The 13,751-nt window shown below is 45.3% G+C and overlaps 1 protein-coding gene across 1 annotated transcript in view; it reads left to right on the top strand.

The window, feature by feature from the left end:
• The first annotated feature begins 588 nt into the window (after positions 1-588).
• Positions 589-13,751, top strand: part of CYFIP1 (cytoplasmic FMR1 interacting protein 1) — a 76,138-nt gene continuing 62,975 nt past the window's right edge. Inside the window, exon 1 of the mRNA XM_055703420.1 lies at positions 589-781. The gene's annotated coding sequence lies outside the window, so the exon portion shown is untranslated. The remainder of the gene's footprint in view (positions 782-13,751) is intronic.

Raw genomic sequence — 13,751 nt, 5'->3', positions numbered from 1 at the left:
GGTTGTCGAAGGCAGTGGAAAACAGCTCTTGTTTGCTCTGTTTAGTTCCCGTTGAACAGCGGCGTATGGGGTGGGGAAAAAGCAGGCAGGGGCGCCCTCTAGAGGGCACGGGGCAGTGTTTCCCAGGGGCTGCCCCTCGGTGCCCCGGTAAGGCTGGGTGCTGCGTCCCTGCGGCCGGGCTCCTTCCCTCGCCACCCCGCCGAAGCGGGGGAGTGGGAATAAGCGAGTGACCTGTTACGGCCGGTGTTCCCTACGGGGGGCTCTCACGGTGGTGCTGGGGGCACCCGGGCGCCGAGTGGGACTTTCTCTGCTTTGTATACATGTACGAGGGGGGTGCCGTCCTCTTCCATGTAGTTGTCATCGTATATAGGGAGAGATTTCCCTGTGCGTATGGCCCAGCAAAGGGCTTTCGTTCAGGAGGCGGCTGAGGCCGCGGAGCCGGGCACGCCGCTCTGCCGCCTGCGGTAGCCCCGGGACGGCTGCCGGCGCCCCGGGAGGAGGAGGAGCCGGAGCCGCCGGCGGCGGGGGGGAAGGGGCGGCAGGTTTGGGATGAGGCGGGAGGAGGAGGAGCTGGAGCGGCAGGAAGGGTGTTTCCCTGCGCAGCTCCCGGTTGAAGTGACTCAGACAGGAAACTCGCCGCCAGGCGCGGCCCAGGAGCGGAGCCGCCGGGCCGACGCGACCCTTGGCGGCGGCGGACGGGCCGGGCCCGGCCCTGCGGAGCCTCCGGGCGGGCGGACAGACGGGCCGGGCAGCGCCGTTCCCGGGAGCCGGCGGCGAGCGGGTGAGCAGCGCTTCCTCGGGCCCGGAGCGGCCTGCCCGCGGGGTGCGGCCGTTCCGGCGGCGGATCCGCCGCGTCGGGGGCGGCTTCGCCCCCCTCCCCCGCGTACCGGCGCTTTATCTGAGGCGCCGGGCAGCTCCGCGCCCCGCTGGCGGGCGGCCGTGAGCCCCGGGCGCTTATTTCCGATCGATGTATGTACCCCCCGGTCTGTTTCTGGCGCTCCCGAGGGCTGACCCCTGGCAGCGGGCTGGGCCCGCCCCGCCGCGGGGCCTCCCCGGGGCTGCCGGCTTGGCGGGGCCGGTGGCGCCGCGGGGTTCCCGGTGCTCGGGCGGAGCCGGGCCCCGGGGTGCCGGGCGTCGCCTCAGAGCCGCGGCGGGCCGGGGGGCGGGGGGGCAGGTGGCCATGCCCCGCCAGCGGGTGAGGCCCCGGGGGCAGTCACCTACAAGCCGGTGTTGGCCGCGCCTGGGCGTGGGGGCGACGCGTTCTCTTGTGCGTAGCCCCTGTGTCTGTCACACGGGGGTGGTCGGAGCTCCGCTTCCTAGGCTCGCCGGGAGCGGGTTAGGTGGGTAAAAAATAAAAATAAAAAGCCCTGTGCAAGCTTGTCCTGCCCTTCCGATGAAGGCGGTGGTCTGGCGTCCGTGTAAGGACATGAAGCGGCTTCCTCTTCAGGAAGCTGAATTGTATCCAGTGAAAATAACTCTGCTGTAGCGAGAGCAGCAACATAAGCGCCGAACTCCCCGGATGGATGGTCTGGTGCCCCATCCCTCCACTGCCTGTCCTTCCGAGCAAGGAGATGAAAACACGCACGCACTTCATCTGATGTGTGTGATGTGTGTGTGTAGTTCATCGCACTCCGTGCGTGCAGTTCATCAGCAGCTCTTGCTAATCGGCTCTGCCTTGCAGTAGGCTCTCATTGCCTTGATTTTTATTCCTGTGCCTTTTGATGACAGGTTTGAGTAGCACTTACACATGTAAATAGTTGGTTGCGCCAGGGAGGCTGTTAGGAAGAAGTTGTTTTTGTGGGATGTAGCCAGTCTGCCTGGAGTGGTGGCTGGAGAGCATGTACTGGAGGGGGAGGAAAGCTGTCTGGAGGAATTTCTCCTTAATTAGAAGGTCATACCATGCTTTGCTGTAAACTGTGGGAAATGGAAAGCCTAGGCTAATGAGCAACTCCAGTCCTTATTGCGTTCCAGTTACTTATTTGCCATAACTTTATTATAATAAACTCACTGAACACGTACACCTGCAGTGGTGCTGGTTAGCGTGTTTTTCAAAGTGGAACTTCTAATAATGCTGTAATGCAGTTCTGTGATCTTTGGATTACATTTGTATTAATTGCACTTAAACGAACTGTTTTATGCTCAGACTGAGTGTCTCTGAGCTATATGCTAGAAATTGCATCCCTAGTCCTTATTTAAGTGTTCTGGTTCTTGGCTTTAAGTCCTGGGGTTTTTTACCTTCTAAAAACTCTTTTTTGCATTTGCAAACATGTTTTTTCCTGGTCTAATGTAAAAGGCTCTTTAAGCATTCCCTGACAACTGGTCTGTGAAGTCGAGCTGGTGTAGGCAGCCAGTTGTCTCTGTAGCTGCCAGAAGGGAGGAGGAGGGATTCAGAAACAGCCTGTATAGCACTGGGGTACAGCAGGAAGGCTGAGTCCCAGTGTCGTTAAAGCTTGCTGGCTTTGCCCTCTAAGAAACGTGCAGTAGTATTCCTCTGCAGTAGCTTAGATTTCTTTTTTATTTGTTTAGTTATTTAAAAGGGTTATGTGTTTGGTGAAATATCTCTGTTGTACTCTGTGGGTTTTAGATTGCTACGCCTCGTTTATTTATTTTTTTAGAGAAGAAGGATCTTGGAATCTTGAGAAGTAACACCCCACCCCCCCCCCCCCCCCCAAACTGCCCTGCTGAAGATGACTAAGACTTTGTGTGTTTTGTTTACAGACCTTGGGTTTGGTCAGTTCCCATTGAGGGTCATGATAAAGGAGAGCAGAGTGGTGTTTGAAATGTGTTTTGGCGTGTTAACTTAAAACTTATAACTTAATAAATATCACAATATTTTAGTCTAAGTGGAGCTGAATTACTGTTTATATGAATATATGAATAGGTGTTTAAAAAAAATGATCTCTGTTATAAGAAAGGGGATGTTCCACCGACAATCCAGACTTCTCAGTTTTTAACTTCTGAATGTGTGACTTTCAAAAGCTGTGGTCCTTTAGTGATATACCTGTATTATCCAAAGTGTTCATTAAAAAGGTCCTTGTTTCTTCAGTTTGCCTTAGGTGGAAATGAGCCCCTGGGCTTGAACCCGTGAATTCTCTTGACCCATTACACGACTTCAAAGTGTAGTTAAGTAGCTAACAGATATCTGTTCCAGCTATGTGTTTGATGTTTTATGTTAGAGGTTTGTTTGATACTTTCCTTAAGTTTTGCTTAGTGCTTTGTTTATTCATGCTGCAAGAGAGATGTCTTGGAAGGTGGCTCGTTCCCGAGGGTAGGTTTCACAATCTTGTCATAACTCTCTTCCCAGAATCATATGATTTTTATTTTTTGTTTCATTTCTCAAAGATATCCAAGATATTCAGGCTGAGGTAGAAGCTTCAGGGCGGTTGGATTTGAGCTGCAAAGTTGGAACAAAAAATCTCCACAAAACTTCTTTTCTTGGATTGAGTTTTATTCATCCTTTGGCCCAAAAGCTGCTAAATTGCTCGCAATGCTATACAAGAGCAAATTGATTTTACCATGATTTCCACACGTATTTATGCACACAACAAGACAGTTTCATCCTACAGGCGTTCCTTTGCATTCTCAGGGCAAGTTCTTCGTGTGATTCCTTTGCTGTACCAACAAGTAAAGTAAACTTTAATGTCGGGCAGTGTGTTATACCATAGTGAATTGGAACTCAGCCATATGATTGACTTTGCTTCTCTTGAAACAGTGACAGTGTGCATTTCTGAATTTTTGTTTTTTATATATATTTTAAATAGCTGTAGTTACTATGGCAAGCCCCAACTTCATGAGCAATTATTCTTGAACCAAATTAAGTGCTTGTTTACCTAGGGATGCTGCAGGAGCTTGACACAACCCAGGCGTGAATGGCCAGTGAAGTGGTTCAGATGGTAGGAAAGTGATTCGTTTCAACAATCCTGAGCTTCCATTTGGACACGCTTTCAGATCACACAGAGAGGGAACAGTAAATTTAAGAGATCTGGAAAATATTGATATTTAGAACATATACCTTGTTACAAGTGGCTTCTGACAGACCTTATTCTTGCAAGGCATTTTGTTAGTATGGCTACATTATTATTTGAGTATATAACATGTGAAAGCCACCTGTGCTTGTCCTTTTTTTTGTGCGCATGTGTGTGAAACTGACACAGTAAAGTGAAAGGAGGATGTTTCAACCTTGTGAAATAGGGTTATATACCTACAAAACCTGAGAACTTAGTGGTATTTTAAGCTATTGACATTGGTTTAGGATGCTTCTTTACTATACGTATGCCCTTAGAAGCTGATGTTTGTGGGGGTCAAGCATATGCTTTGCTGTGTAATACTCATAACTGAGAGTGTGTACTGATTTGCATGGTGTAAGTATAGTGCCTTTAATCCACATCACCTCCCTTTCCAGTGGTAAAATATAGGTATGATGCATTGATGAGACTTGCTACAGGAAGGCAGAGGGTGCAAAATAACAGATAATATTTCTGTATCTTGGCACTAGAAATGCTGTAACTCATATTTTGGGTAGCTCCTTATCTCTTGTAAACATGCTGGCAAAAACCTCTGAAGCTCATTTTCTTCATAGAACTTAAGAGATTTTCTCTGTGTCAGCATGTACTGTTTGCTCTCTGTTATGTCTGTAAGTATATGTGCATTCATAAACGTGTGCGTTGTAGAGAAAATCCCATCTTCAAACAGTTCAGTGTTTTTTGTGAAAAGTGGCCGTCTCAGACTTCTAACTGGAAAAAGCAGGGTCGCGGTGAAGGTGGCTGTGACACATGATTGTCAGGCATTTGCCACCTCAGTAGAAATCCTGTTCCCCTCAGGCTGACGGTCAGCAGGACAGCAAATGGATTTATAGCTGTGTAGCCTTTCTACAGAAAGACCGTTGTGGGAGAGATGATTTCAGATTGTGGGCAGCAGAGTTGCGAGCAGATCTGGCTGGGGGTACTGGGCAAGGAGCCCAGCTCTCCAAGCTTTCCTGGCTGGGAGGTGGTGGTTCCTGCTTCTGGGGATAGCTAGGAGCAGTGCTTGTGCCCTGCTGCTGTATCCCTTCCCCACATTTTCTGTGGTTGTTCCATTGTGCCAGACCTCTGCTTCTGCTGGCAGGGACCCCAGTGGGGCATTGGTCTCACGGCCTGGTGAGGCACTGAGCTCAGGGAGGGCTCCCATGGTACCTGAATGAGCTGCTTGCTGGGCACTCCCTGTGTGGCATTTACCCAGCTGTGGTCTGCCAGGTGTGGATTTGCAACCCTCCAAGTCATGCTGTGAGGTCCCCGTTAAACTCTTCTTGATAACCAGAGAGAAGTAAAGGTGGACATGGTGGTCCTTCAGTTGTGTGGTTGCTCTGTGGTTCTGTGTGTGCATTGCCAGGACTGTGCCCTAGCATAGGCACAGCTTAAAGCGAATGTCCTCCGCAAGAGGGGAGGGAGGCTCTACCTGTGGACTTTAATAAAGCTTTTCTTATTTCCAGTTATCGGGTAACACGCGAGGAACTGATGCTTCTGTTCTTGCTTTCATTAGAGGTAAACGCCAGGGCAGCAGGCTGTGGTGCCCTCCTTTCCACCTGGTTTGTGAGCGCGAAATTGCATGTTTTCTCCATGCTTGGACCAGATGTGGGAGATTTTCTCAGTTTAATGGGATGTGTCCCAGCAAGCCTCTCACAGGGCTGGTTTCTGCTGGTCTGCTTTTCAGCAATATTGGCCAGGAGGTAATAGAATGATCAAGCAACTTTTTAAAGCCAAGAATTACTCATTTGGAGCAAAAAATGCCATTCCCATTCCTCTCCCTCCACTGAAAGGCATCTTAAGACTTCAGGCAGGATCTAGACTTATGCTTATCTAGTAAGACATTCTCTACAAATGATTAGCAGGTTGAGCATCAGTAATGTTCTTATGAATGAATAAAATATGAAGTCAAAGAAAAAAATAAATGGTCATTTTGGTTTTAGAAACAAATACTCAGATTTCAAAATCAGTACTGTGGTATTATGTTTGGACATGAGTTTCAAGAGTTGATGTGCTGAGTAGTGTGATTCCAGCTGTGTAAATGGTACAAGGAACTTTTGGAGGCGCTTAATTTATGCACTACAGGTATATTTGTTTCCAGGGTTTAGGTAAAAATATTGTAGTGCTGTATGTCACTTTAAAATACTTTAATTCTCATAGGGACATGGACACTTTGTTGGCAGGAAATAAAAATGTTGTAGACCTGAACTTGATTTATAGTCTTTCAGTATAGCTCTAATTATTTTAAGTGGGCTCACTGACATATATTAAATCGATAAGGAGAGTACACTGAATTATACATTCTGAGTTTAAAGTTCAGGTAAACTTTAAGGTAAAACAGATGTGGATGCTTATTAGGTGGTATCAGAAGTAAAGCTTTTGATGAATTTTCACTGAAACTGCATATTTTCATGCATTGTATAAAAGTGAAAGTATAAAATGTTACAGATGATGAGCTTTTTTAGAGGAAGAAGAAAGCTTAAGAAATTAAAAGCTATTTGCTTATTTCTGTTTTCTCCTCCACCCTGTCCTGCAGTATTTCCTTAATTTTTAAAGAGAACTATTAAATTATAACTTGCTTCTTGTTTAATTCTCCCCCTCTTTCCCATAGTGATCACAGTGGTACATTTTTTTTTTCTTAACAGTTTTTGAAGCCTGTTCTAGTTAAATACCATAATTTTTGCAAAATTGCACATTATTCTTATGTTGGATATTAAATGAAAAGCTACTTTTAAGCACAAATAGTACAAATTTGCCTAACATATCTTCCAACCTATTTTTCAGATAAAGTGGTGTAATTATTTTTTTTTGTTAAATGAAAGTTGAGAGAGTTATATTGTTGATTCACTAAGTATTTACAGGTAGAGGGAAGGAGTGGGAATGATAGCACACAGCCTTTGTTTTAAAGAGTAAGTTTTATTGAAGCCTTCCTTGGCTTTTTAAACTTCCCACTGGGTATAATTAATGCCTGTCGTGATTGGGGGGCATATGCTGTAAGACGGAGCCGGATGCATAACACAAACGCTATGGAAGGGAGATTTGGGGGGCTGCCCCTAGGTGGGCAGTTGCCCCCAGTGGTGCTGTGGCAGGTGGCCTCCATGGAGGAAGGGGCTACTGCCCAGCAGGCTCCGCTGGGAAGTGGTAAGGCTGGTCCTGGAGCAACCATGTCTGGAACTCGGCTCAGGAAGAGAGTGCTGTCCTCCCCTCCCTTGAGAAAACCATGTTTTGTTCTTTATTTCTCCCCAGTTTTGTGAAATCAAAGTACAGTTCCAGAACTCACGTGCTTAAATGAACAGTTTGCGTAAGGCTGAGGGGTTGTGTTGTTGCTTAGATGGAAATCTGAAGATTCCAGACTCCTGTCTTTCCATCTTTGTGGCTCATCCCCCTCGCCTGTATGTGACAGACTGTTGTTCAGCCCACTGTCCACTGCTCCTTTCAGTGTGTGCACACAGGTGTGCCCTTTTTTGATTAAAGTAACAGCAGTTCCTCCACACCAAATATAAAGGACAACCAACCAAACCCATGTTGAATAGGTATGAGCATGAGCAATTTGTGATGGTGCTCTTTCTGCAGGATGAAGGGTGCTGTGTCTGAGCAATGCCAGGCTAACTCCGTGTGCACGTGCTTTCTCCTGTGCTTTCTGGGGTGGTTATTGCTCTTGCTGCTTTCTTCCTTGTTCTTTGCAGAATCCTTACGCTGGCAGTATTATCTTTGCTAAGAAACGAGAGAGCTTTTCACAGCTGCTGAACGTGCCATAAGCTCTGTGCTTCAGTGCTTAGCTTCTGTGCTAAACTTTAGTCTTGCCCAAAGCAATGCTGTGCAGCATTGCTTCCTTACACACCCTTGCAGCACCAGTAAGAATCAGAAACAGAAGTATGGAAGAAATGTGCGCTGAGGACAGCTGCAGGAGTTAACAGCAGTGTCACAGTAAAATGGCCAAAGCAGAAAAACAAGATTAAACGAAAGGGGAGGGGAGGAGTGAACTCAGTGAGAGGAAAAGAATATGAAAAAGAGAAGGAGAGGAAGTTAGTCAAGAAGCAATAAGAGAACTGGAAGTTGAAGGACAAGCAAAATGTAAGTTGCAGTTGGTGCAACTCAAAGATGTAATGTCAGGGAGTGTTAAAGTTAAAAGTAAGTTAAAGTAAGTGTGGCAAAATGGATCTCGGCACACCTAACCTAGAATGAGACAACAGTTAAATCTTCCAGTCTAGCCTGAAGAGAGACCAAGTATTGCAGAAGGGTTTTTAATCTGTACGTAAGTTTAGGATTAATGATTTTTTTTTCCATGTTCACTCAGAACTAACTCAGCTCTCTAAGGATTAATCAGTAAATCAGCACAAACCCCATCAGCCATCTAGCCCCACCAACAGCGATTTTTTTAGTTTATATTGGCTTATGTACACAGATAAACCAAACCAAAGCCCTCTGTGAATTCCTGTAGTGCAAGTGCCATTGCAGAGGGAGTTGCGTGCTGCAGACCAAGCTGCAGCGACAGGCCCTCTCTCCTTGTTCGCATGTGTGGGATGACTTTGGAGCAAACTTTACAGGGTTAAGCTTCTCCCATATCATTGCACTGGATTCTCAAATAAAATGAGTGGGGATGAGGAGAACCAGTTTCCCATTTCTGAAGTGTGTGCATCACACTGCACTTGAGATTCCTGCATGGGGATAGCATTTGACCCTGTATTTTATCATTAGCAAGTTGCATCCCTCCTCCAGAGCTTCAAGATACGGAAGGATGCTGCAGATGCGTAGTACTAGCCAGGCTTTCTGTTGGAATACCTGGTGATGACTTGCTGTCTGCTGCAGGTGCTGCTGCTGTAGAATTTGTATGTACTCATCTATGTGCTACTGCTGGCTGCTAACAGAGCAGGAAAAAATAAATCTGCTCTTGTGCTGACATGCTAGCAAGAACATGGTGACTCCAGCCTTGTGCTGTGATATGGGAGTGCTAGGGTTGCATGATGTCCTCTAATTGTGCGAGTTTTTTTACTGATGCTTTAAAAGGGAGTAGCTAGTAGACCTGCAGCTGGTGGCAGGCACCAAGAAAGGCAATTCTGTCCTACCGTGGCTCACCAGGCTTGGTGTAGGCTTTGTCCAAAGAGCCTGAGAATTCCCATTTATAACCTGGTGATACTGAGTGTCAGGCCTTCCTGTCATTGGAAATGTGCTTGAATTCATCCAGGACATTGGAAGAGAAAGCCTATAGTTACTTGACAAGCATGACTGATCATCATCTGAGTGCTGGTGGTCAGTGTGTCAGCAAGCCATTTCAGCTAAATGACAGCATCCTTAGCAGCGGTGTCCTCCTGACCTTAATTATCTTGTGGGAGGGAGGGAGGAACAGTACTGACTCATGGAAGTGTGGCTTTCAGGTTGCACTGATGGTGCTGCCGTTGCTTGCCGAAGTGCTCAGTATCACACAGAATTTGGTTTTCGAGGCGGTAAGAGTGGTGTATCACTGAGCGCTTGAACCTTGTTTGCACAGTCATAGTTTAAGTATTGTGTAAAGAGACCGGGACTGCTTGTCATGATGTTTCCCTGCAGGGAACAGAAGCTGGACAGATAGCAATGTAGGCTACCTTAATGAAGAAGGTTGCATGAAAGAAACATACACGACTGAACACAAGGAGCTTTTAGTTTGGACAGTTGAGGTTTTCAAAAAACCCCACCAAACATAAAACCTCTGTGCTTTAGCCTTACATTTTCCCTCAAACCTGTGGCTGTGCCTGGAAGCCTGCTTCCCCCTCTGCGCCCCTACAGTGGCAGGGCAAAGCAGTTAATGTGAGCCACACTGCCCTGTAGATGTCTAATACTAAATTAATTGTTTACATTATGTGGGTGTTCTGGGAATTGCTATGGTGCTGGGATGGGATAATTCAATGCCAGAATTTTTGTTTTCTCTTTTGCACCTATTGAGCCTTTTTTTTATTCCAATCACAGATGTATTTTTGAAAGCTTAACAGTATGTCAAATCTGTGACACACAGAACTGTCAGCTGCTGTTTGCTATCTTCTGTCTTTTACTTTAATCAGGCAGGCCACTAAATGATGTGAAAAGCATTTTTCTTTGCTCCTTCAGCTTATGCAAATCTGTTGCTTAGGAACGAAGAGGAGCTCCAGTCCCAAAAGGAACATCTTAGGCTGGTTCCCTTGGCAAAAAGACAGATTGTGCTGTCCAGAGCACAGGGAAAAAGAGCAATCAGCCAGTGAAGATCCAGCACATTGCTGTTCTCTGAAGCACTTTAGTTATCAGTCTGTTAAAATGTTTTCTGCTTGGTCTGGATTAATAGGTATGCTGTTGAACAGCTGACGCTTTTGAAGTTTAATTAAAATGGAACTAAAAGGGAATTTTTGAGACCAATCTTGGAGGTTTGAAAGAAAAGTAATATTACAGTAATCACTGTGCTGTTCTTGGAAGAGAAAATCTGTTCCTTTTGTTAGCTCTTCCCTTCACAGGGCCTTTTGTGATCAGAGTCTCACAGTTTAACTTGAGTAGGAACATTACATAGAATATTGGATCAAATTTTCTCCATAGAAAAAGGATTTAATTGATTTTCTGCAAGCCAGTAACTTAGAAGAATGGCGTAATGCGACAGAAGAAATCTGAAAATGTGTAGCTATAGGGATAAAACTTGACTTCTGCTGCTGTGCAGACCAAGCCTATTCCTGTGGGAATGTTGTCGTTCGCTCCCATGGAGTTCACTGAGATTGGTCCCACAGACCCTGGTTCAGCAGGCCATTCAGTCATCTTGTAAAATTAATCTCTGTTTTAGTTTCTGTCCTACACATGGACTGTGGAATGCCTTTGTTCTTCCTTTTTGAAGGATATGCTCCTCTTTTCCCTCTTTAACTGTTCTGAATAGAATTTTCCTGATTTTCATAAAGGTATTCTGTCCTGTAAAGTAGGGTAAGCGTTGCTTGCTTTATTTATGTGTTTATGCCTATTTTAAAGAAACAAAACAACTCATTTGGATAATTGTTTCAATTAATGGATTGCACAGCAATTGTAATCTTCAGTGTATGTGCCAGCCTTGAGATTCTGTTTTAATTTGATTCAAAGGTGCTTTTGCAGGCTTAGGAAAGAAGAGAGGCAGTGTCAAAGGAAGTACTATTTAAAGTGCAGACATACTTCCTCTTTGTCTTATTTTGGGCTTGGGAACATGTACAAGCACTTGGAGATCAAATGCATCTATTTAAAAGCAAAATTAAGAAATGTGTCCAGTGCTGCAAAAAGATACAGAGCATCCTTTCTGACACCTGTTTTCAGTCAAATGAAATGGCATTCTCATCTGCAAAGTCATAAAATATTCTGAAATGTCTGTAACCCAGCAGGTTTTTGTTAGTCATTTAAACTCCACCTTAATTATCTCACTCTTTGGCATTATCCTTCTCCGTTTTTTTGGATATGAAGTAATTTTTTCAACTTACAAATTTCACATTTGAGATCTTTTGGGGTTACTTAGAGCACAGTCTTACCAAACACAGTCCCTGAACGTCCCAAAACACCTCTGCTTTCTTGGGCTGTATTCTCACACTAATATTTGCATATGTTTTGTTGGTGTTGGGTGTATGCTGGTTTCAAGCGTTTGTTTTACTGAGTGCGCCTGTGGCCCGTTCTGTGCACTGGGAGGCAGGGTGTGCTGCAGCATCTCTTCTTGCCCCACTTGGGCAATTGCACTAGCATGTTGCTGAACATACCGTGGTGACTTCTGCTGCAGAGGAGAAAGAGAAACTGTGCTTGAGTGGGTCAGGCTTTGCTGATCCCAGCTCAAAGCGAGGTGTGCAGCCCCTGGCTGCCAGCTGCAGCCCAGAACTGCTGATCCAGCCTTTTGTGACTGGGCCCCCCGACTTCTCCTCTCGAACAATGGGAACTTGTCCTGCATTTATGGTGGCCACGGGATATGTTTTTTCTTAACTGTTTCAGGCTGTTTGAAGTGTATGTAACTACCTGCATTTTGAATGGATTCATGCTTATTTTAAACTTCCAAGTTTTATTGGAGCTTGTTGGTTAAATGACTGAAAATACAGGCTTGGAATTCTTAATTTTGTTTTTTGAGATGTGTATTTAAGATACTGGTGTCCAACAATGTGAAGTGAATGACTTCCTGTGGTCTGGCTTGTACAGTTTGTAAAAATAAAGTTTGTGACAATTTCAGTGCTCAGCCCTCTCTTTTCCATCTGAATGGTGACTTTGTTTTATGTTTTGTTCCTGGAAGAGCACTTGCACTCTTCTATTTCCCTGTGCACCCTGTTCCTTTTCGTTAATTTCAGCAGGAGCTTAGCCAGTGCTGCTCCTTCTCTGACTCTTCCCACCCTGGCTCCAGTCTTTGCCCAGGTAGCTCTTCCTGCCTGCCTGGCCAAGCGTGGCCAGAGGTGGGGGTATCTGTGTTTGGGGCAGGGAGGGAGAGGGTCTGTCAGAAGAGAAAGCAGCAGTAGATGGGCTGCTCTGAAGAGGATAGGACCTCAGGAGAATATTGTGCTGCTGGCTCTGCTGTGGGGACAGCCTAGGAAGAAGAAAGTGCTTTGTTTTACATCATTGTCTCTTTCATACTTTTTTTTAATTGCAGATTAATGATAAAAGGAAATCACTGTCCATGAACAGCTGAGCTGTTGCGTAAGTGAGATGCTCTGTTGCTCATCTTACCAGCTGGAGTGCCCTGGGTGGTGAGGTTGGCTGCTGTGGCTCCATGTGTGATATCGGAGGTTCCCGCTCTGTGGCATTGCCTGCTTAATCCACATCTTTCCCTTGCCGTGGTATCCAGGGCATGAGACGAGCATGTGGTAGCAATAGACCCAGTTGTGTCCATTGCCTGGTCTTTCCAGTATGCAGCAGTATGGCAAAAGATGTGCTGTAAGAAGCTGACAGCAAAAAACACCTGGAAATTGTCACTGTGTCCAGACTGTTACCTGCTGCAATCCCCCACATTTCAAGTGGAAAGACTGCTGGCTTACTGCTTTGATGATTGTGTGAGGTTAAATCCTTAAAAGATTTCAAGGTGAGGGTGCTTAGGTGTTCTCAGGGTATCAAATCTTTGAGTGGGTGGTGCAAAGGATGCCTGTCAGCTATGGGATTTAGTAATTAATTATTTTTATTTGAGGGAAGTTTAACCTTGTTACTACTTTTTCCAAAAAGGAGAGCCAGGTTTGCCATAAAATGATAAAATGAATGCCTCTGCTTGCTGTATAATAGTCTAAATCTGTAAAATGCTGTAAAATAGTCTAAAGTGCCTTCTGAGGAAGAGTTGCTTTCTCTGTAGCTTGATACTCTCTACTTCTTCTGGTTGTTTTTTTGGTTTTTTTTTTTGGTTACCAAATGACTGAATTATACTGTTTATCTGTTTTCTGTAGGAACTTGACAACCTTAGTCCAGGTGCAAATGCCAGTTTCCAAGTAATTTAAACAGCATAGGTATTTGTACCTCTCCAAGGATTTACTTTCCATTCTTTCCTAATATATTTTCAGGATACTCAATATACTTTTTGATATTTTTAAATGTTTTGCAATTACATGTTACCATTGTTGTCATCTCCTGATCTTGTCTGACATAGCTATAGAATTTCATCTGATAATTTTTGTGGTGAAGGGCTTTATTTTTCATCTGTAATTAGGTATCATCAAACCCAGTTGAGGCTGAACTTTTAATGTTGGGAATCAGTGTCTTTTTAAAGCTCAGCTGGATAGATTCTTAAGGCCATTAGAGGCTGTTTCTGGAGAAGTAGTGGCCACATGATTGTGGCAGAGGTTAAAG

Source organism: Falco cherrug, chromosome 2 (genome assembly GCF_023634085.1).
Source record: "Falco cherrug isolate bFalChe1 chromosome 2, bFalChe1.pri, whole genome shotgun sequence".
Taxonomy (NCBI): domain Eukaryota; kingdom Metazoa; phylum Chordata; class Aves; order Falconiformes; family Falconidae; genus Falco; species Falco cherrug.
Note: the sequence above shows the minus strand (reverse complement) of the source record. Positions and strands in the feature narration are given on the sequence as shown.